The sequence below is a fragment of the Pinus tabuliformis genome, chromosome J (assembly GCF_031772625.1).
Source record: "Pinus tabuliformis cultivar Carrire ecotype Pingquan chromosome J, CPIR1, whole genome shotgun sequence".
Lineage (NCBI taxonomy): Eukaryota > Viridiplantae > Streptophyta > Pinopsida > Pinales > Pinaceae > Pinus > Pinus tabuliformis.
In genome coordinates, this window is record NC_142295.1 from 929,794,285 (window position 1) to 929,818,733 (window position 24,449).

A 24,449-nucleotide genomic window follows, 5' to 3' on the forward strand; every position below is an offset into this window, starting at 1 on the left:
GCGACGAGCTCTTCGATCTAGTCTTGGTTTCACAACGATCCAATGACTTCTTTTTAGTCATTAGGGATCCACTTGGATCAATCTTTGGACCTGGAAATGATACACGAAAAACTACAATCTGTGCATTTCTGTCACTATTTACGAAATTCAAATCTAATGCTCAAAAAGAAAATTATGACAATTTTCCTCGCAACACCTGTTTGAAACTGAATTATATAGCATGCAAAAACCCTAACTTTCTTGGACCATATCTCTGAACATGTATCAAACCAAGGTCTGAAATTTGTATACGATGTTCAACAAAATTTCGACTCCAAGTGGTCAAAATTTCAACTTTTGAAACCTAGCAGAAAAAGTTATAGCGAAAATGCCAAAATGGCCTATTTGAAATAGCAAAACACTAGGATCCAATACTCTAATACCATATGTTATGTAACCATATCACAAAAACAGAGGAAAAATGGATCAACAACTTGAAAATAAACTTCTTCGAAGGGGCAACCTCATTTTACATCACATAAATGAACAATTATGGGATGATTCAAATGACAAGACCTCCTTGGTATATATAGGAGTCTAAGGAGTCAAAATATAATTAGAGCTTACATAACAATAATAATGTAAAGGCACAACAATAACAATAGTAGGCTTCTATGGGGCACAACAATAACAATCTAGGGACTACACTAGTACTATAGAGACTCTACCTTAACATTTTTATTATCATAATCATAAATGTCATTTTTCAATCATCTAAATTTTGGTTAATTATTGATTGCATCTTTTAACATGTCATATATTATGAAAAACTAAAAGATCTTTGCCAAATATACATAATTTATTTTTTGTGATTTTATTTTATATTTTTTTGTCATCCTATTAGAGTTTCGGTTTTAAAAGATTTCCTCTTCCAAGGTGGAGAAAGTTGATTTGACATATACTAAAAAGTGAAGAGAACAAAGAAGTGAAGAGAACAAAGAAGATGTATTAGATAATAAATAAACAACATTAATTAAAAAAAAAATATTGAAATTATGTCGATAGGAAGTAATAAAATAACACATAAAAAACTATTCAATTTTCTCTCGAAATAATATTAATAATCGGTGACCATTCAAATAGGTTGATTAACATTAATCATTTGACATATTTAATTACAATTTGCTATCATTATCTATATTTAACTATAATTAACTAAAATTAACCATGTACAGATATCTCCTAGAAATCTTTAATTAAATTTTGTAATTACTTAGCCTTGATTAATTGGTCATGTAACATAAATAATAGATTTGTTATTGAATTGTAACACATATCTTGCAGGCTGACTACCCACTTTGAAAAAGGAATGCTTATCTACGGGGTTGCCCCTTCCAACAAATTATGTAACTGTTCTTTTGGATTTGTGTACTTATGGTCTTTGGATGGGAATGTATGTTTCTTATAGTTAGACTATCCACTGGGGTGACGTCCTTAATTGGGCAGAACGTCCCACCATGCTGAAGAGGTTTACAATGGCTGTCCTCGTCACTTGAAAATATAACCTTTAATATTGACTTATTGGCAAAAAAGTGTAACAGTTTATGTAGAAGATAGCACCTTTTTTTCACTTCTTTGCTGCTGAAATACATAAATAACACTGGGTTCATAGGATAGAATAAAGTTTCTTGTTAGTTGTAGTCGATAAGATAAGATAGAACAAATATTTCTTGATGAGTTTTGGTGGCTGTCAAACATCTCTGCAGATATTGAGGGTTTTAAAATCCTTTGGGCATTGTAGTTCTGGGCCCTTGTGCATTGTAAAGGTCTCAGTTTCTATATGCAATCAAGGCCTATTTGGACTGATAAGTACTATACACATCAAAATGGTGTACTTTACTATTATTTGATTTAAGGTATAATTGCAATATCCATCGCTCTGTAATATTGCAGTTATATTCCATCTGGTCCAGAAGTAGAACCAGCAGGTAAGTGAGTAATATTTGTACCAATTTCCTCAACCTTGTCTGAGGTTTCCTGTGAACTACCCATCTTGGACTCAACACCAGACCTTCCTTTCAATTGCTCACTTTACCACTATTTTCAGGGTCTCAAAAGCAAACCTCTCCTTTCAAATTTCATTAGGTTTCCATTGTCTATAATCCAGGAAAAAGTTGGTTAGATATACACAGTTACTATGTAAATGATATGTATTATGAACGACAAGGAATCTAGACGGACTGCCTGATGACCATGTCTGCAACTGTCAAAAGATTCAAGTAGAACGCAGTTTGAGCTTGGCTTCTAGATTATCCGATAAGTATATACTCTGTAGCCCTTTGTGTGGTTGCATGGGAACTGCATCTTCTATTATCTATGTCCGATTTGTTGAATTCTATTGCCTTCATTCAATAAGGTTTGCAAACGAAACACCCAAGTCACATTCCATGAAAAGCTAAAAGAGTTAACTGTTTAGGTATATATACTAATCATTTGTGAAATTTAGAATACCCAGAATCAGCATACCATTGAGCATAGTGAAGAAGGTCTGTAACATATGGCTAAGCATTGTCCTTCATGTGCCCATCGTCCACTGAAATAAACAGTACTATTAGGATTCAGTAGGTTGTTGGAGAAATACAAAAGAAAAGCAATATACATTGTACAATAACATTACCTAAAGAGTAGAAGCATTCACATTGACTTTTAAATTTCTAAATTATAAATGTTATCCCATGGCTCAGGTTATATAGTAAGCTTGATGATTTCAAATATATTCTCATTTCCTACAATGATTTGCCCGTCGTTTGTTTAAAACCATTCAATCGGTCACTAATTGCTACAGTTATATCAGAAATAGAATGTAGCATCTGAGTTCAGGTTTAAAAAGAAAGGCTGATCTTACATATTAATTTGATATTTTCGGTCTTTTGTTTTTGGTGCATTTCACTTAGCATCCCCCAGTAATTTCTGCGGAAATGTCATCCACACTTCAAATGACAGAAACAAAAGACATCACCTCAGACCACTATATCATGTAATCTTGATGGTGAACTTGCTGACATAGTGGTAATCACCATGCATAGAGGATCTTGATGTTTGGAATAGATGGCCAGTCAACACGTTAAAAGTTAGGTGCAAATAGAGTGAACATCATCTCACTTTGATGGCAGGATAATGTGTTCTTCTGAAGATTCTATATGTCATGAAGCGAAACGTCTGTGTCGTTCAAATGCCCTGTTTGTGTCATTAAAAATTCAAATACCCTGCATCTGTGGCCCAGGAGATTTCTCCAACTTTCCAAATTTGTGATGTGATCAGTCTCCTACAAGGAAAGCACACACCTTATTATCTACTTCAATCCAGCTGCATGCTGGCATCTTTTTTATCTCCCTGTCTTTCATCATTTTTCGCACCTTCTGTACCCCCTCCCACCTGCCAGCTGCTGCATAGATGTTTGAGAGCAGCACATAATGTGCGGCATTTTTCGAATCCAGCTCAAAAAGCTTTTCTGATATAATTTCTCCTAGCTCTATATTACCATGGCTTCTGCATGCAGCAAGCAGATGTCCCCAAATGGCAGGAGGAGGCTCCATTGGTAGTTTGTCTACGAAATCATGTGCCTCTTTCAGATACCCAGCACGACCAAGAAGGTCGACCATGCAGCAATAGTGCTCCATTACAGGTGTGATGTGATAGTTTCTCATGAGATCGAAGTATTTCCAAGCATCATCCACTAGACCTGTGTGGCAGCATGCTGATAGGACACCAACAAAAGTGACAGAATTTGGTTTCACTCCCGAATGTTGCATCCTTTCAAAGAGCTCGAGAACTTCCCTGCCAAACCCGTGCATGGCATATCCTATAATCATTGAAGTATATGAGACCACATCTGGTATGAGTATTGTGTCAAAAACTTTGCATGCATCCTCTATGCTGCCACATTTCGCATACATGTCAATTAGGCCGTTCTCCAAAAATAGATCACATTGGAATCCACATCTAATTATATCTTCATGTACCTCCTTGCCATGTCCAAGGGCTGCCAAGTTAGCGCATACTGGTAGAATGCTGGTGAAGCCAACCGAATTTGGCTTCACACCTGTTGCCTTCATTTGCTGAAAAAGTTTCAAGGCCCCGGTAAAAAGCCCTCTCTGTGCATATCCTCTGATCAATGAATTCCATGAGACAACATTTCGTTCAGGCATTCTCTGGAAAAGCTGCAGAGCCCTGTCAATCTGCCCATTCTGTGCATATCCTGCAATCAATGCATTCCCTGAAACCACATCTTGTTTGGGCATTTGCTGAAAGAGTTCCACCGCTTCGTCAACAAGGCCATTCTGTGCATATCCCACAATCATGGCATTCCATGAGACCACATTTCGCTCGGGCATTTTCTGAAAGAGCTTCAAAGCTTCGCCAACGTACCCATTCTGTGAATATCCCGCTATCATCGCTGTCCATAGGACAACATCTCGTTCAGACATTTTGTCAAACATATGGCGTGCATCGTCCATATTCCCGCATTTAACATACATGTCTATCACTGCGCTCCCTATGAAAACATCCTGCTCAAATCCACCTGTAATTATACGTTGGTGAAGAATCCTTCCAAGCTCCAGATCGACCATGTTGGCACATGCGGGGAGAATAGTGGCAAAGGTGAAATGATCGGGGTGAATACCAGTCTGTATCATTCCATAGAATAAAAGCAAAGCACCCTCGTTATCTCCATGTCTTAAATAAGCTGCAATCATGGAAGTCCATGATACTACATCTCGGTCATGCATTTCGTCAAACATTTGGCGCGCATCCGCCAGACACCCCGACATGGCATACACTGTTACAAATTTAGTGTTTAAAAACATACCCAACTTAAATTCGGTTTGAATAATGTGGGCGTGGATCAGTTTGGCTTCTGGGATAGCTGCTTCTTTGTTAAGGCAGGCCTGCAACAGAGCAGCGTAGGTGGGAGAGTCTGCTGCTTTAATGCGAACCAAGATGTTAACCGCCGCCTCCAATCTGCCGTCACGCAATAAACTTCTCACAACCCCTTTCGCGTCCGTGCCACGAGAAGCGCGGAAGGACATTAACCTGCGACTGTTTTGGTTTAACAGGTTTCTCTTAATTTTCTGATACATAACATCATTCTTGGCCTGCGATTGTTTTGGTTTAACAGGTTTCTCTTAATTCTCTGAAACATAACATGATTTTCCATAGCGCCTTTGTCATTCAAATTCCACTTGTACTTGGTGAAAGCCAATCCAGTATATTTTCATTTTAACAGTGAAGCATGTACGGTTTAAGAATTATAAACTTATTTCATTTCATGGCATAGCATGCACAGCAGCTTAAATTAAAAAATATAAATTCCCATAAAAATTAAAATGAAACCTTTGCTAATTGAGCATTTGTTTCGATAAATTGTTCCGATAAACTAGCATTTGTACCTTATGTTGCAAAGGAAACCTCGTAAGGCATAGAATGGGGAAGAATAGGTAATCAAATCCGTCAAAATTAAGATTAAATTGATCTACTAATTTTTCATTTACATACACTGAAAGTGTGGGATAAGAATCTCAATAATCTCAAGTTATCATTGAAATAAATTTCTATAGTCCATGCTCTATTTTAAATATTTTACTCTTTTGTCATAATTGGAAGAATCTCAAGTTATCATTGAGATAAATAAATCTCCATAGTACATACTTGTTGTATATCTATATATATATATATATATATATATGAAGATCTCTGCTACAATTTATATTACTGTGGCAATGCCATTTTTCTCTCGCAAAGTTGCATCCATTGGTTTTTTTAAGACATGAAAAGAATCTAGTTGCTATGGTTTGTTATGATCGATGGGTTATCTTTCAGATTATATTGTAGATGATGTTAGATACATTAAATCATTTTGAAATAAAAACGGAAAAGAACTCGAAACCTGCTAAATAAATAAATATGTTACATCTTTGTAGTTGCATATTTAAAATGATAAAATAAATATCTTACATATTTGTAGCTGCATATTTGAAAGGATAAACGAGAATTTGAAAATGTCGAGGGCATTGCCCACACTTCAAAAGATAACAACAATTAAAATTGCGTCCAGGGAGAATTTTATTAACTTGTTGTATGCTTAGGGCCAATGATCTTCACATTCAATCTTGCTTAAAATGAACCAAATTTTGATATACATCATGGCCTAAAATTATGGTTTAAAACCCTATGTATAAGGAGGATACCTTTTACATATGAATTGAGAAATGTTGCAGATGCATAATTGGATCTCATCACATTTTTCCTTATTATATTGGTTCCTCTTGCTACAAAAGGAAGCTTCACTGAAATATTTTGAATGTAATATCCATATTACTTTTCTAATAAGATCTCCTTCTAGAGTGAGTTAATATGTATAAAAAAGCAACATGCTTATCCTTTCTTGGAAAAGAGATTCTTACAATGCATTACTATTATGTCAGTACAATATCATACCAGCTATAACATCAACCAAAACCATGCCTGAAAGAAATTCTGGGTAGAAAGGAGCATGTGGAACTTCAACCCATTTCATGATATTTATAATAGCCAAATGAAACATTTCTACCATGGTAGGTCATGGTAGGTCATAGGGAGTGGGATTATTCACATGATTAGAAGCCAATTATTTTTATTTGTAGTAGATATCCTTGTAGGCTAATAAGGACTGTGTAGAAATCCAATCACCAAATTAGTGCTCATCATGTGGGGTTGATTCCATCATGGTTACTCTTCGAGTGCCTCTTAAAAATATGTAGGTACTTGACTCCAATCGAGGATATGAAAGTGGGAACATGCCAAGCCATTTCAATCAATTAGATAACCTCCCTTCGTGGTAACTAAAACTCTAAAATTCTTTCCGTTGACTTGAACAAACCCAATGCTACCTCTGCTTTCAAGAACAATTGTCACAGTATTTGGTTTCATTTCATCAAAAGATACCATATTAATTTAAAGTATCCATGACAATAAACACATAAACAACAATTTTTCTACATCAATCATCAACAAATTTACTCAGTGTATGATTGCATAATATCATTTCAGTAGGAAGTCCACAAACCAACATTACTGAAAATACAATAAAGATTACCGATGTATACTTTAGCTTGCACAAAACTATACTAATAGAAGGATCCTTTAGGCAAAATTTGCAAGTTTTTCTCTGTTCAAGAGTGGAAAATATGCTAATTAAGTCTACAATTGGATTCTAGAAATAAAAATAAGGTAGGGTCGGTAGGTGACAACATCATGGTAGTTTCCTTTTCACCTAAGTGAATGAATCTAGAAAAAGCCAATGTTTACATTTATCCTTGTTGATATTTATGTTATAAAGAAAGGAATCATTGAGAAATAGCCACAAATATCAAGGAACACCGAGCTTTTGCAAAAGTACTGATATTGATATTTTCCCACCTTTGTTTGGACTAACTGAAATGCGTGATCCATGTTACATTTCCTATTTTTTTGTGATTGATTGCTTGTACTAGTTACTACTAGTGTACACTTTTTTGGGGGGATGAAACTCAATGCTCACAATGATGACTACTCTACATTTCTTGGGACTCATTTATTGCAACTATTGGGTATCGTGTTCCCTAGATTTGTTAAATTTGCAAATTTGAGTAGTACACAAGTTTTATTTCTTATAAAATTAATGTAAAATTAAATCTTTTCCACTTGAAATAAATATTTATACTCAAATATTCATATGATATCACATAAGGATTAAATTTTCTAAAAGTTTGGTTTGGATACTATTGCACACAATTATCTAAAGTTTGGTTTGGAGACTATTGAACACAATTATCTAGATCTCTCTCCTAATTGGACACATATTCCTGGATAAATGTTAACTTTAAGCCATGACATGATTTTTCCAAACAAGATTAAAAGTAAAGTGTACTCACCCACCGTGCTACTTATTTTAAAGAAAATGAGAAGGTCACGATCATAAAGTCACTCCATGGAATGGTCCATGTTAATGAAAGTGAGGATTTTGTAGTCTTTTCGCATGGCTAATTACCTTGAAGATTGTCTTGACTTGTATGTGGTTGGGAAAATATGGGGAAAATAATTAGGTAAAATCAACCAATGCAATATCAGAAGGCACTCACACAGGAGAAAATGCATTTATGTTTGGTGAAATGTATTTCCATGTATGCTACGGCTAGAAACATTTTGGTTCCATATAATATACGATTGAGCTCATCTAGTAAGTTCGTTCATGACTGCCTAGAAGACTTAGAACAAAGCAATTGTGTCAAGAACATGTGTACACAAAAGAGGTATGGGCACCTCTGAAGGTAACTCTGGAAGATGCGGCATAGGGGAATGCATCTTCTTAAAATCATTGCATTCTATTACTCTTGTCGGGTCCTGACTGTTTAGGAAGAACTATCAACCTCCTTCGCATAGCAATTGAAAATGAAGTTGGAAGACTCCACGTTTATGAAAACTCAAATATTACTGTGAACATGCTTAATAGAAAATCTGCTTTGCGAAGAATTCAATCTGTTGTGGATCACATTCTAGAAATGAAGACCAGACTACATTCCATCTCCTTTACTCATATTTTCCATGAGCCCAACTCCGAGGCAGATTCCTTATCCAAAGGTGGAGTGGACCTAAAACCCTATGTATAAGGAGGATACCTTTTAGATATGAATTGAGAAATGTTGCAGATGCATAATTGGATCTCGTCACATTTTTCCTTATTATATTGGTTCCTTTTGTTACAAAAGGAAGCCTCACTTAAATATTTTGAACTTAGTATTCATATTACGTTTCTAATAAGATCTCCTTCTAGAGTGAGTTAATATGTATAAAAAGTAACATGTCTTATCCTTTCTTGGAAAAGAGATTCTAACAATGCATTACTATTATGTCAGTACAATATCATACCGGCTATAACATCAACCAAAGCCATGCCTGAAAGAAATTCTAGGTAGAAAGGAGCATGTGGAACTTCAACCCATTTCATGATATTTCTAATAGCCAAATGAAACATTTCTACCATGGTAGGTCATAGGGAGTGGGATTATTCACATGATTAGAAGCCAATTTATTTTTGTTTGTAGTAGATATCCTTGTAGGCTAATAAGGACTGTGTAGAAATCCAATCACCAGATTAGTGCTCATCATGTGGGGTTGATTTTGAAGATCCTGCATAACCTTATTATAGTTGGGTGGTTCTATTCATTTTTCATGAATGAGAATGTTCGTTTGTAGATCTTATTATGATTTTTATTTTGTGTTGGCAAAGCTTGGAGGTCCAATTGTATCTCATTCCCACCTTAGCTTGGGAGGTTGACACCACTCACTTCCAAATTTTTAACGTCATAGTCTATCCCATTTTTTCATGCCATTTATGTCCATGCAATTTTGGTTTTGTAGATTAATCCCATGCAACCTTCAATGCGATTTAGCTAATGGAGTCATTCCAAATTTGATCTCCTCAATTTACTCTAGACACACCTCTCATAGAAGCACTATCTCACATCATTGCAAATTTATTCCTTGTAGAGACAATGATTGATTCCATTGACTATTGCTTGCTAGAAGAAAGCATTATCTCACATCATTGCAAATTTATTCCTTGTAGAGACAATGACTGATTCCATTGACTATTGCTTGCTAGAGGAACATCTGCAATTACTTTTGAATATTAGTCTGAGCCTAATCACACTGTAGGGTTTCCTATATGGTATGTCTTGCTAGTTTGTAATCCCTAATTTCATGTAGATACATAGACATCTTGATGACTTTTCTTATAACTATTTGTAAGAAAATTATGGCTTTATTTAGGTGTCATTCTAATTTGTGTTTTAATGATGGTTTCTTAGTAATAGATATATGTAAAAGTTTAATGGTAGTTTTTGTTGAATATGATGTCATTCTAATTTGTGTTTTAATTATGGTTCCTTAGTAATAGATTTATGTAACATATCACACCTTGAGTGAGATGGGTTTGTGGTAGTAGCTAGAGATCATTGTGATTCTAAAGATGGCATCTTGGCGGCTTGAAGATCCTGCAAAACCCTTACAATTGCGTGGTTCTATTCATTTTTCATGAATGAGAATGTTCGTTTGTAGATCTTATTATGATTTTTATTTTGTGTTGGCAAAGCTTCGAGGTCCAATTGTATCTCATTCCCACCTTAGCTTGGGAGGTCGACACCACTCACTTCCAAATTTTTAACGTCGTAGCCTATCTCATTTTTTCATGCCATTTATGTCCATGCAATTGTGGTTTTGTAGATTAATCCCATTTTAATCTTCAATATAATATGTTTTTTTTATATTCCATGAAAATAATAAAAATTATATTTTTAAAAATACATTAATAAATTTAATGTTTATAGAATATAATATGTTTTTTTAATATTCCATAAAAATAATAAAAAATATATTTGTTAATAATTTAAAAAATTAAATATAAAATTAATGTAAAATTAAATCTTTTCCACTTGAAATAAATCTTTATACTCAAATATTCATATGATATCACATAAGGATTAAATTTCCTAAAAGTTTGGTTTGGAGACTATTGAACACAATTATCTAAAGTTTGGTTTGGAGACTATTGAACACAATTTTCTAGATCTCTCTCCTAATTGCACACATATTCCTAGATAAATGTTAACTTTGAGTCGTGACATGATTTTTCCAAACAAGGTCAAAAGTAAAGTGTATTCACCCACTGTGCTACTTAGTTTAAAGCAAATGACATGATTTTTCCAAACAAGGTCAAAAGTAAAGTGTATTCACCCACTGTGCTACTTAGTTTAAAGCAAATGACAAGGTCACGATCATAAAGTCACTCCATGGAATGGTCCATGTTAATGAAAGTGAGGATTTTGTAGTCTTTTCGCATGGCTAATTACCTTGAAGATTGTCTTGACTTGTATGTGGTTGGGAAAAGATGGGGGAAATAATTAGGTACAAACAACCAATGCAATATCAGAAGGCACTCACACATGAGAAAATGCATTTATGTTTGGTGAAATGTATTTCCTTGTATGCTACGGCTAGAAACGTTTTGGTTCCATATAATATACGATTGAGCTCATCTAGTAAGTTCGTTCATGACTGCCCATAAGACTTAGAACAAAGCAATTGTGTCAAGAACATGTGTACACAAAAGAGGTATGGTTGCCTTTGAAGGTAACTCTGGAAGATGCGACATAGGGGAATGCATCTTCTTAAAATCATTGCATTCTATTACTCTTGTCGGGTCCTGATTATTTAGGAAGAACTATCAACCTCCTTCTCATAGCAATTGAAAGCGAAGTTGGAAGACTCCACGTTTATGAAAACTCAAATATTACTGTGAACATGCTTAATGGAAAATCTGCTTTGCGAAGAATTCAATCTGTTATGGATCACATTCTAGAAATGAAGACCATATTACATTCCATCTCCTTTACTCATATTTTCCATGAGCCCAACTCCGAGGCAGATTCCTTATCCAAAGGTGGAGTGCACCTGAAGGTTGGTATGATCGAGATCTCTGAAGTCAATGACGGAGTATTAATCGATAATCCTTCCCCTTTTTCTTAAGACTACTAGTCTTTGTATTGTTCAAGTTCTTGTTAGTGTTCTGCTATTTTAGAAGTTCTATATGGACAATAAGTGCTTCAAGGATTTAACAGCAATCTCGTTCACGACAATCGAAAATGCAGAAAAAGGATAATAACATATCGTTCAAAACAATTTACATTCCAGAAAATCTTAGCAGCACAAATATAGAAAATTAGAAAAATGATAACTTGGACTTCCAGCAGCGACAATAGGAGGTCCACTAACGAGCTTAAATGGCACTTTTAACACGCCAGACAATGGGAGTTCATGATCTATATAGGTTGATTCCCTCGTTAAAAAAAAATAAGGAATCTAGAATTAAACTATTGGATATGCCATCAACACACATGGCTGATCCACCTTATGATGGTTGCTATATTTGAAATTCTGAGACATCCAGATTATCGAAAGAAAGCTAACAAAAAGAATACATGTCAGAAGCTACCTATAAGACTAGAATCCACTCGCCAAACCCGGTCCTGCAGTTTTGAGGTCATGGGAAGTCTATCAGTGACTTGCTGCATGAGCCCGGATATACAAATTCGTGGTATTGACACATGATAGAGCAGCAGAGCACGATCCATTCAATTTATGCTAACAAGACACCCTATTCATTCACAGGCCCACAGGATAGAGCAAAAGAGCACAATCCCTTCAATTTACGCTAACAAGGCACCCTATTCATTCACAGGCCCCTGCATTCACTCGCCACAGCAAGAAATGTTCAACAAGAATTAATGGTTTGTTCTAAAGAATCTCGAAGAAGGGTACGCTGGTCCGCCGACCCAACAAAATCAATAACGTCTGCTGTACCCACACAGATTCATGAAAGAAGAGGTTTGGGCATTACAAAGGTTGGGGATTATAGCGTTTCAACTTTCTATTAATACAACTTCAACTGTTGTTGAGTGTCATTTCTATTAATACAACTTCAACTGTTGTTGAGTGCCATTCCTTACCGTTACAGCCACTGGGGAGTTAGTAACTCCCTGGATTTGGCGCTTGATGGAGGCACCTGGCGGTCTTGCAGTTTTCCGGGCTGATTGAGGTACTCGGCGGTTTTGCAAATTCTTTAAGAGATATCAATCCGACAGTAGAATATATTTCTATCATGTAACATAGAGAATGGACCGCAGACAACCTTACACGATAACTTATTATTTCAGTTTTAAATCAACGATCAAAATTCGTTCAATCGTCTAACACCACAAATCTACGATGAACAATAGGACACGGTGGCGGCTAAGGCAATTCATTTCAAAGGGAAACGCCTTACCACGTAATTAAATTTAATCCATTGCAATATATTGAATTCCTCTAACATCGTCCTCGGGACATTTCTAGTGTAATTCTTAGTTGATTACAGTAAAATCTTCTTTTTTAATTGTAGTATAATCTTTTTGTTCTCTCCTCTGTGGCGTAGCTCTTTGTTTGATTGTAGTATAATTTTTCTCTAATTGTATTTTAATTTTTTGTCTGAATTATTATGTGAATAAAATCAGATAAGATGCACAGATTCGGCGTTTGCACCAAATCAGGGGTAAAAGTTGTGGTTACGGACTTTACAGACGACAATAGGACAGATTTTCTTCTATACTTTCACACCTTCGCAAGCTTGGCACACCCCAGTAAAATCGACCAACTTCTCAACATGGGGGCTGGCCTGGGCGTGGAGTATAAGCGGTGAGCACCAATTCAAGAGTCCAAAAAAAAATTCCTAGTGAAGCTAGTACGAGGAACATTATAATTGAAACAACCATAAGTTTGTCTAGAGCTTGAATCTTTATTTGTTTCTCTATAGTTTGAATCTTTGTTCAATTCCGGACAGTGACATGATGGATATGTGTTTAATTGTTTATGACTTGAATATGATTACAGCATCCCATGCGATTATCCAGGTAAAAATATGTCCATCAAAGTAGACGATAGCAGTCACTATCCCGACTATCTTGCTGTCCAGTTTCTGTATCAAGGAGGCCAAACAGACATTTCATTGGTTCAAGTTACCGAGGTGGAGTAGCCATGGACCATGGCTCATATAAGTATTAAATTTTATTTTTCTAATATGGTTCATAAATAATATTGTATCAGATAAATTGTTTTAAAGGGATCACTTGCGGTTAGATTAACCATAGAACTAATCCTAACCCAAAAATGTCAAAAGAATTCAACCCGTAAAAATAGTATTAATATCCTATAGAGCAAATCACAAACAACTTACAAATTTTGCTTAAATGACTGTATTCAATCATGCGATCTGAATTGAGGGATTTTGCATGCAATGCAGGTAGGAAACTGAGTTGGCGTGAAATGAGTCTGCGCAATTACAATGCAGTGTGGGGTATTGCAAACCCTTATTCATTAACAGGCCATGCCGAACCCAGTACCTTCTTGTTCCGGTTACTGGCTACGGGAGGCTTCGACGGAAGTTGGGTAGGGCGCCTTGGATAAAATTTGCTACCTGCAGACTGGAAAGTTGGGTCTGTTTACGACTCAGGACTTCAGATCTCAGAGAGGGCGCAAGAATTTGACTGCAGTTCGTGCGCAACTGGCGACTGGAACGATAATTTATAGCTTCGTTGTGCTTCTCTTTGCAATTAGCATCAGAATATGAGATTCCTGTGATTCGTGTGTTTGCCATTAATTTGTTTCGAGAAGAAACAAATATCGGTTTTATTATTGTAGCTAGGCGATTGTATCACCTACTTCAAAAACCTTCGCAGTAGTAAATAAAAGATCTTTCAAATATATATATATATATATGTGTGTGTGTGTGTGTGTGTGTTTATTATGCGTTTTATCTTCTTGTACTGTATCCATGTTATCAGTCACCAACTTCAAAACTGTGGAACCCGTGTTATTTGGGTGTTGTTCATAACAACGAAGAAATAACAAACTCTCTTTTTTTTTGGGCAACAGTTTATTATTGAATCAAAGATACACATAAAGAGCAGGCTCAGCATGGAGCGGAGCACAACAAAATTTGAAGATCAACTATGAAGGACCGACAGTAAACCAAAAAGATAGATTTGTACAGTTATATATCTAGTTTTCAACCAGAAATCCCAAAAGAAACAAAGTTTTATCATTAACTTATCTAAATAAAAAAACAACATAAAAATAAGTCTGTACTCTCTGTATATTAAACAACCTATATATCCACAAACAATCTATAGAAGTACCCTCTAGATATTAAACAACCTATAGAACTACCTTAATACTTCTGGACAAAAATAAAAAACTAATAGACTCCAAGAACAGAAGCTATAACAACTTAAAAATAGCTGGTATGGACATGCAAGGAATATTTTCCCATTAAGCCATTTTTCCAAATAAATAGTCCTTGGATGAATTGAAGCCCATTTTTTTTTACAGGGAGTCTGTTGGAAGGTTAAATTCTATGTAGACATGGAAAAAGGATAAGGATAAAGGATACTTTGGACTTCTAATAAGACAGATTCACAACTTACCATTCAGATTTCTCGAATAGCCAATTTATAATTATCTTGGAATTTTCGGTCTATGATGATCTTGAAATCTTAACCAAAAGTGATCTTGTAGATGTACAAAGATTTTGCTATAAACATGAATTCCAGCAGCGACAGTAGGAGGTCCACTGACGAGCTTAAATGGCACTTTTAACACGCCGGAAAATGGGAGTTCATGATCTATATAGGTTGATTCCCTCGTTAAAAGAAAACAAGGAATCTAGAATTAAACTGTTGGATATGCCATCAACACACATGGCTGATCCACCTTATGATGGTCGCTATATTTGAAATTCTGAGACATCCGGATTATCGAAAGAAAGCTAACAAAAAGAATTCATGTCAGAAGCTAACTATAAGACTAGAATCCACTCGCCAAACCCGGTCCTGCAGTTTTGAGGTCATGGGAAGTCCTTCAGTGACTTGCTGCATGAGCCCGGATATACAAATTCGTGATATTGACACACCGATCCATTCAATTTACGCTAACAAGACACCCTATTCATTCACAGGCCCACAGGATAGAGCAAAAGAATACAATCCCTTCAATTTACGCTAACGCTAACAAGGCACCCTATTCATCCACAGGCCCCTGCATTCACTCGCCACAGCAAGAAACGTTCAACAAGAATTAATGGTTTGTTCTAAAGAATCTGGAAGAAGGGTCCGCTGGTCCGCCGGCCCAACAAAATCAATAACGCCTGTTGTACCCACACAGATTCATGAAAGAAGAGGTTTGGGCATTACAAAGGAGGTTGGGGATTATAACGTTTCTTGCACCTGGCGGTCTTGCAGTTTTTCCCGCTGATTGAGGTACTCGGCCGTTTTTCTATCGTGTAACATAGAGAATGGACCTCAGACAACTTTACACGATAATTTATTATTTCAGTTTTATTTCAGTTTGAGATCAACGATCAAAATTCGTTGAATCGTCTAACACCACAAATCTATGGTGAACAATAAGACACGGCGGCGGCTGGGGCAATTCATTTCAAAGGGAAACGCCTTACGGCGTAATTAATTACAAAATCAAACCTTTGGTGATAGATAAATTATACAAAGAGGCATTTCAGGAAAGAGAAGTTGCAGTGTTCTGTAAATATTTTGATAGGTGAAACTATATTAAAAATAATAATAATAATTAAAATAAAATTAAGGTAGAATAGTGAATTTATTATATTTTTTTAGTTTTTTATAATTTAGGGTTTTGTTAATTTTATATATATTAAGATGGATTAAATTCGGTGAGGTCTAAATTTTTTAGAGTAAAAAGAGATTAATTTTAGTTTTTTGGTTTAGAATAAAAAGAGATTTGATCATTTTCGTCTCTTTTTTAGAGTGAAAAAAGATTCATTTTCGTCCTTTAGTAAATAAAAAATTAAAAAATTAAAAAAAATTTAAACTTGTATTAAAATCATATTATAATTTACCATTTTTTTCTTTTAAATTATTTTTTTAATCCTTATTAGTCCCTGCCCGGACTATAGCGTTCAATCGAACGTTTGACCGCCTATTAATCCATCCGTTGACCGTTTTTTTTTTTTATGTTTTCTTGTGTTTTAACCAAAGTTTAATCGTAGCAATTTTATTCACTTAAATTTTATCCAAAGTTTTAACTCTGAAAGCGCATTGTACCTCTTATTGCAGGCTTCACGTGGCCCGATGCAAGAAAATTGTGGCAATACTATTTTAACCAAAGTTCTGTCATTTTATATACCATTTCCAATTTGTATTTTATCCAAAGTATGGAAAATTATGGTGACAAACATGAAACTTAGGTGCATGCAAAGTTTATTATATAGCTGCCACCTCTCACGCAGCTGGCTACCACTGTCTGCCACCATCTGCCACCTGTCACTTAGCTGTGGCTGAGCTTTCAACCTAAATTGACTCTGGCAGCCTACCTTATATGCTTGTTCCTTATTGTGTTCTTCTTCTTCACTCCTCTCCAAACTTTACAAAACATCCTACACAGTTTGACTTACTTTATTCTTGTAGCAGGAGATTCGATTGAGCGGTGTCGAGCCCTGTTGCTCCTTACCAGGTAAATTCTCCTTAGATTTAAGGGATCCAATTCCCTTGAATTAACATTCTCTTCTTTCTCACCTTTTCTTTTTTTTCTTTGTCCCAAGTCTAACGACGGGCAACATTAGTGGATTAATGTATTCTGGTTGCCCTGCAGGTGAGAGGTTTCGATTTCCATGACCTCACTGTCGCTAGAGGTTCCTTCTGTCTTCCATATTCTTAACTCTCTTATCTGGAAATTTCGGGGTTGTTTAGTTAGAGGGTCGTGAGCCCCATAATCTCAATCTTAGTTGTTTTTACTCCTAGCTTCAAGTTTTCTTCCTGTATTTGAATATTCAGACTCCATGTTAGCTCGGGTTTCTTACTAGGGAACTTATATTCCACCCTATAGAGTTTTTGTTCCTTTTTGTTGAAAATCAGAGCACAGTCTCGGTATATGTGTTTATGATGTCTTACGAAGTTTTTCATCACTCCAGATTGTAAAAGGATTCTTCTCAGCCTTACGGGTTAAATCCTGAAAAGTGAATTTCGATATAACTGTTTAAAATTATAATACTTCTTGTGATACTCCTCATATGAATGGTTTAATTCTCTTGACTATTAAAATATTTGATTCTTGTTGATTCGTGTTGCACTGATTATTGTCTAACATAGTTGATTCTTGATTTAGTAGACTCAATATGAATGGTGGGTTTTGGGCCTTTTAGTCAGTGCTCTTAGTTACTTGTCGCATTACTTGGGACATTGATCTAGTAATAATTTGTTCTCTGAGAATTATTTTCGTGGCTAGAATAGTTGGTTCATTGAATTACTTCTTTCATGATATGTTTTGATTACTAGTGTTGATATATTCATTATATCTTTAATTTCATTACAATAGGTATTACCAGTGCCAACAAGGTAGCCGGATCCTAACACCATTAGGCTTTGTCCATACTTCTTTGAGTATTTAGTTATCTGTATTTGGAAGTAGGATTGTTCTCAGAACGGACCTTTGGATCCAAGTACAAGAACTAACCAACTTCTAGCTTACTTTAATTGCATCAAAATTTTATCACTGAAAAATGCTTGTGCCTCAGATAGCATTAAATTATGTATACAAATTAGTTTGCATGTTTAGGTTTCCATATTTTTCTTTTCTTTACTATTCCCCTATATAACCCTAGGATTTCTCTAATCTCGTTCAGGTTACCTCTGCACATATTTTAATTATGATGCCAACAACTATTTCTGGAAATAGTAACCAAAGTTGACGTTTCTCGTTCATTCTAGTTCTGACAAATTCATAAATAAAATCTTCACTTTCATACCCCGGAGAGGAATAGCGAGAACGAATGAGTTGGTTAGTCCTGGGTTTGCTACCTTCGCTATGGCGGTTGGGTTCAGACGACAGTCCACCATAATCTTAGTTTTATGTGCCGCTTGATTATAGATCAAAATGAGGGGCATGTCTTATTAGGTGTGTTTTTGATCATACCTCTGTGATAATCCATCATTCATAAGGGGATTACATGCATGAAGCCACTTTCCCTAGGTTTTTAGAACGTACTGTATTTTATAACTTTACATAAGAATTGTTAATGTTGTGAACATTAGTGCCGCGTGACTATAGTTTTCGACAAGCAAATCGGTGGCTACCTCGTAACTACAAATTTTGAAAAGAAACAAAATGCATTTCTTAATTTCTCCCAATAACATTATTACTGAAAATTTAAACCTCATGTATAATCCTTTCGAAATAACTCTGAATATCTCAAATAAAAATATAAAAATATCTTTACGAAATAATCTCCTCTCTTGATATTATACTTGGTATACTTTTGATAATAGAAGTTTCTCCTTTCTTACTTGGTGTTATGTATTTATGCATTATGTAATTTTGATTTATCAAGTGAATTTAATCTCAAGTTTATTGTTGCATCATGTCTGAGTTGTGACATTTTCGATAAGAAATCACATTGACACGTCTATATTGATATTATTGTTCACTCAAATAGATATTTGAAACTTGAAGGGGAAAGATTCATTATGCAAATCCATAAAGAAAGATTTTGGTATTCCATATTCCATTATTCTATAATGAAAATTATTGTAAATAGGAGAAGGCCCATTCTGGCAATAGAATTGTAGAACCTTGCTCTTGACACGCCATTGGTTAATAAGAAGCGGAGAGGCTTTACGCAGCACCCAACCCCTGCTTTAGTGCATTGAAGCGATATCGTAGTGCGTAATTACGTATATAATATCGCGTAATGAAATAGATAAGTCATTCATGCATAATTACATATATAATTTGACTTCTTTCATTGTCCTTTAACACAGACAGGGTATTTACTTATATTCCTTGTCTCCCCCACTAGATAAGTCTGTGCTTAGTATTTATCCCATTGTTATCCTAATCTACAAGTGCTTAAGGTCGATACGAGTCCAAGTATATCTATGGATAAAGCTGGGCTATCCTATTATAACTGCCATTTAGAATATGTCTGTAGTATAGTTACCCTTATTCATTATGGCTCTACTTACTATATGTTTCACTAGCATATCGAGTTGAATAAGCTAGGTAATCAAAGGAATAACTAGTAGTAAGCTAAGTAAGGGTAATATAAGGTAAACATAAGGGAATACAACACCCTTGCTTATAAGTAATAGATGAAGTGTGAAGTAAGAAGGGATTATGGATTAGTTAGGTCTTATTTAGGGATAAGGATTTGGATGATAGATTTTAGGGATCAAGAGAGATATTGTTGGAGTTTGTTGAGGGATCTAGAACCTACCTTGGGTTCTAAACCATTTGTATAGATTGAGGTTTTGGGTTCTAATCCATTTGTATAGATTGAGGTGAGCCCATGAGGCATGTAAGAGATAGAAGTGTGTGAGTTCTAATCCATTTGTATAAATTGAGGTGATCCCATGAGGGATGTAAGAGATAAAAGTGTGTGAGTGAGTGTGATGTATGAGAAGTTCTCCTCTAATTATTTTATTAATTATTCTCATATTTTTATGTGCATATGCTTGGTGTAATTTTCAGTTTAATTTTATTCTTTTTGTAAAGACCTATGGTTAGAGTTGTTGCACCATTTTGGTATCAGAGCTTGGAAGGACAGTTTGTAACACTAAGCCTGAGGTGCACAGTTGACTAAGACAGACCTAGGTAGCAGATTGAGAACGTCCTGCCACTGGCCATGAATATCATCCGCCAGCACAATGTTGCAATAGTTGTCAACATCGATTTCCTGGAAAACTACAGAACCGACACCACAATCTTTCGATGCAGGTTTACTGCTATGTCTTTTATTGATTTGTCTTTTCGACTCTTCCAAGTCTTTGACTGAATATATATATCAATGCAAAGGGCTGGAGACGACAGTGAAGGATCTTGCGTATTGGAACGATTATTGCATCGATTGCAATCTTTGGTGAAGTTGGAATCAGCGGGTAATCAAAGTTCAATTTCAACATTTGTTGTTGTACTTCGCTCCTTAAATTGATTGCTACACGGTTTTTTTAATCTCGTTCTAATTGAGTTTCAACCCATATTAAAGGCTTTACCTGAGTGCTAAGTCTGTATGTCATTAAATCAAAAGAAGCCTCAGGAAGCATCAACTGCTTACCTGGTTGAATGCTACACCTACTTCCTGGTTATCTTGGATATAATATTGTTCGAGATGTATGCAAGCGCTGATGTCCAAATTGTTAGGACGATACTTTCGGTCAACAAGCCCATTTTGATATTAAACTTAGTGGGCGGAGGATTAGGACCACCGACAAATAAATGCAATATATTTATGGCAAGTCTTCCGTACTGTACTAAAGTTTATATTTTTGACAAATTAAAAATTAATAGGATTTCATAATAATTGTGATGTAAAAATCATGATTTCATATTTTTAAAAATAAATAGAAATTCGAATGTTTTTTAAAAATGATTTAACTTTAAATTTTTATGTAAGAGTTGATTAAATTATTTATTAATATAAAGGCTATAATAGATAAATTAAATATATATTAAATAAAAGTTTTGGACAATTTGGATTTATTAATTTTTAAAGTTATAAGTAATTTTGATATATAAATCCATAATTAATATTTTAAAGTGATTTATTCGTTTTTACGGTGAGTCTTTTTAGTGTGAATTAATCAACTACTATTTAAGGTAATCTATTAATTTTATATCTTAATAGTCATTTATAGGGATTTAATCTGGCTCACCACCACTGCTTTGCCAACAATAGAAAAGACATGTTTATTAAAAAATAAAAAAAATTATTGTACTCTCACCAATATAATTCGTTTAAAAACAAATCTGCAAAAATAATTTGAAAACAATTTCAACCGACATCTTGTACTCTGACCAATACAATTCTTTTAAAAACAAATCCGCAAAAATAATTTGAAAACAATTTCGACGGACATCTTTTTATTACAAAATAAAAAATTATTCTTATGATTTCAGTATTTAAAAATAATTTCGAAAAAATTTCGGCCGTTATGCCATCTGCAACGTAGACCTTCTGGCAGGCCTGGCAGGGACTACCGGCTGCATGCAGCACTTGTTTAAAAACTCATCTCTAGCACCATCAACATGATATTGGGAAAGTATTGAACTTACAAAGGAAGTATTGAACTTATAAAAGCTTATGATATTTGTTAAGGAATTCTATCCATGGAAAAGTGAATGGTTTATAGGTTTTATGGTGAATGATTTGTTTTAATAGGTCTTTGGTGCTTTTGATTCAATAGCTAAGTGAATGGCTTGTGGTTTTTATTAAGTAATTAATTTTTTTTAATTTTTTTATTATTAATATTTTTTTTATTTTGGTGTACAATGTTTTGTTTGGTGCTTGTTTGGTGTTTAATATGATCTATCTGTGTTGACCTTTATTTAATGTTCCATCTAATAGTAGTATGAAGTGGGTTCAACTCAATGTTTGTTTGGTGGTATCTTTTTGACTTAAAACCAGACATAATGGACTTAATCTCTGTGGTATCTATTTCAAAACTTGATAATGTGCGAGGCTTCTTAGGATTTAATTTCATCCTCCCAACCTTAGTCTCTCGTTGGTTCAGGGCTAAGGTTCTTTTTTTTAACTCAATATATGACAATGGATAGATTTGAGGTAGTCAACATTTATAGTTGTACTCATCTATTTTTTCACTGCTTTTTGGATACTCTATGGTATCTATGTTTATCACCCTTATGTGAGGTTTAGTGGTTTATCTCTCTTGTGTGAGACTGTTTATGTTAGTGGATTGATTTTTTTAGAGTGTTTTCGTGTTTATGGATAGTAAAGCTTTTGTGCTTGGTGTTAATGTTATGTTTTTAGATGGGGTTTTGGGTTTTATAGCACTAGTAATATTTTATGCATTTTAGTGTTTTTGTTTGAATGTTGTATCAAGTATGTGTAGAATGTACATTTTTGCTTAATAAAAATATATATATTTTTTAGGAGAAAAGATTTTGTCAATTTAATAAAAAAAATTAAGGGAAAACACTCTGTCAATTTAATAACTAATAATAACAATCTGATATTAATATTACTAGCATACCCCAAATTAGAGCACAATGAATGCAAAAGCGAATTTAGGTGGTTATGTTGTTCAAAGATCAATGGATTTTGTTTTTGGATGGATATTGTTTGAAAAGTTTTCTTGTGAGATTAAACATAAATGAACTTATGGTGAGAGGATGTGATGGAGGAGGTTGTGACATTTATCGCTAAATCAACCTCAATTAATGTATCTATTAGTGCGGGGTTTAGACAAATCTGAATTGGCACACAGTATGATCCAACAAAACCCACTCCAACACTAGCACTTTCAGCATCACCCATAGACGCCTCACCTGATGTTCCATGAAATACTACTAGAACCAGGATTCTGCAGTCAAATAAAAAGAATTGTGGTGCATTAGATACTTCTATGTTCATGACATTCATATGATAAAAATAAATAGATGAGGTTAACTCCTATGTTATGCGAAACATTTCAAAAATCCATTATCACACTACTTAGCTACAATGGTAATAATAAAGACATCACATATATGCGTAAACAATTATAAAGACATCACATATATGCGTAAACAATTATATAGGACAACCCAAACATTCTTTCCATTAATTCATAGAAAAGGGTGTGCAATGCATTACAACAAGGTATATCATAAACCGGCTCACTAACCTAGCATTCATAAAATACAGAGCATTACATTCTTTAGTATCACCAAGTGTTGATTGATATTGTGTGGATTACATACTCAAGGACAGACTTATAAAAAAGACTCAACACACTAGAGAACTAAGAAAACAACCATTCACATGCAAAACTAATAGAGAACAATACAAAGTCGAGCTAACTACAAAACACGTTGTGTATTACAAAGTTTATGATCCCAAATTAGCTAACCAACCCTAAGATGGAGAATTCAGGTTTTCTTTACCCCTTTGTGCATCCTTCGTCATCATGCATCTAGCCTTCGTCCAGCTCGTTGATCTTCCACATCAACCTTACCACTCTGATATCTTCTGACAGCCTTCCCCAATTGTCCCTTGCACTCTAGCTAACAGCCAATCTCTAGCCAGAATATCCTTTAATGGCCTCTCCTCCACTTCGCCAACTTGCATTTCCTTGCAAATATCTTCCATGGCATTCATCACGACAATCCTTCCCATCTATGCCATGTGCCTTCAGATCCTAACTACCCCGATCCGCCTTGCACATGTTCTCGTCTAGCTGGCATTATATTAAGTTGTGCACGGTGGTCCCCTACATTGTAGCTTCCTTCCATGTGCCATCCTCTCCATTGTGTGTTGGGTTCCATAATTCTGCGTCATCCTCCTCTCTTGCATGTCGTTTCTCAAACTTCTACAAATACTTCAAAACTTTGGCCTCCTACAAACCACAACACAAAATTATGTGTAATGTCCCGACTGGAAAATTTCTCAAACTTCAATAATTTTCTAAGTTTGCAATTAGAGTTTTAGTGGCAACTTTCATCAACCAGTTTGGTTACTTTCTGTTGTAGGTGTTTTTTTTCGCATGTACCCAACAATGACTAAAACACAGAGCTAAACAATTGCTCACGCAAGCGACCCAACTCAAGAATAATAACCAGCATGGTATTCATCATTGAAAAATGAAAGGTACAGCCATTAGATTACTAGTCTTCCATCATGAATAACCTAGAAATATCTATATATCAGCACATAACAGAAATTACATGGCCATTTGTGCAAAAGTGTAGGGCAAAGGAGAAATGAAGTTGGTGTACGTTGGCTGCCAGCATATACACAGTCCCAAATAAATCTCATGGAAACATTTTTTGAACAA

At 35.0% G+C, this 24,449-nt stretch overlaps 1 long non-coding RNA gene and 2 pseudogenes across 1 annotated transcript; 2 read left to right on the forward strand and 1 right to left on the reverse strand.

Annotated features, from left to right (window-relative positions):
* Nucleotides 1-3,296: 3,296 nt before the first annotated feature.
* LOC149229814 (pentatricopeptide repeat-containing protein At2g13600 pseudogene) lies at nucleotides 3,297-5,069 on the reverse strand (annotated as a pseudogene).
* Nucleotides 5,070-11,358: 6,289 nt separating this feature from the next.
* On the forward strand, nucleotides 11,359-14,178 carry LOC149229815 (expansin-like A3; annotated as a pseudogene).
* A 2,857-nt stretch (nucleotides 14,179-17,035) lies between these two features.
* LOC149229816 (uncharacterized) lies at nucleotides 17,036-17,307 on the forward strand. Its single transcript, XR_016247324.1, has 2 exons — nucleotides 17,036-17,136; nucleotides 17,275-17,307. It is a non-coding gene; the product is annotated as an uncharacterized LOC149229816 (long non-coding RNA).
* The last annotated feature ends 7,142 nt before the right edge of the window (nucleotides 17,308-24,449 follow it).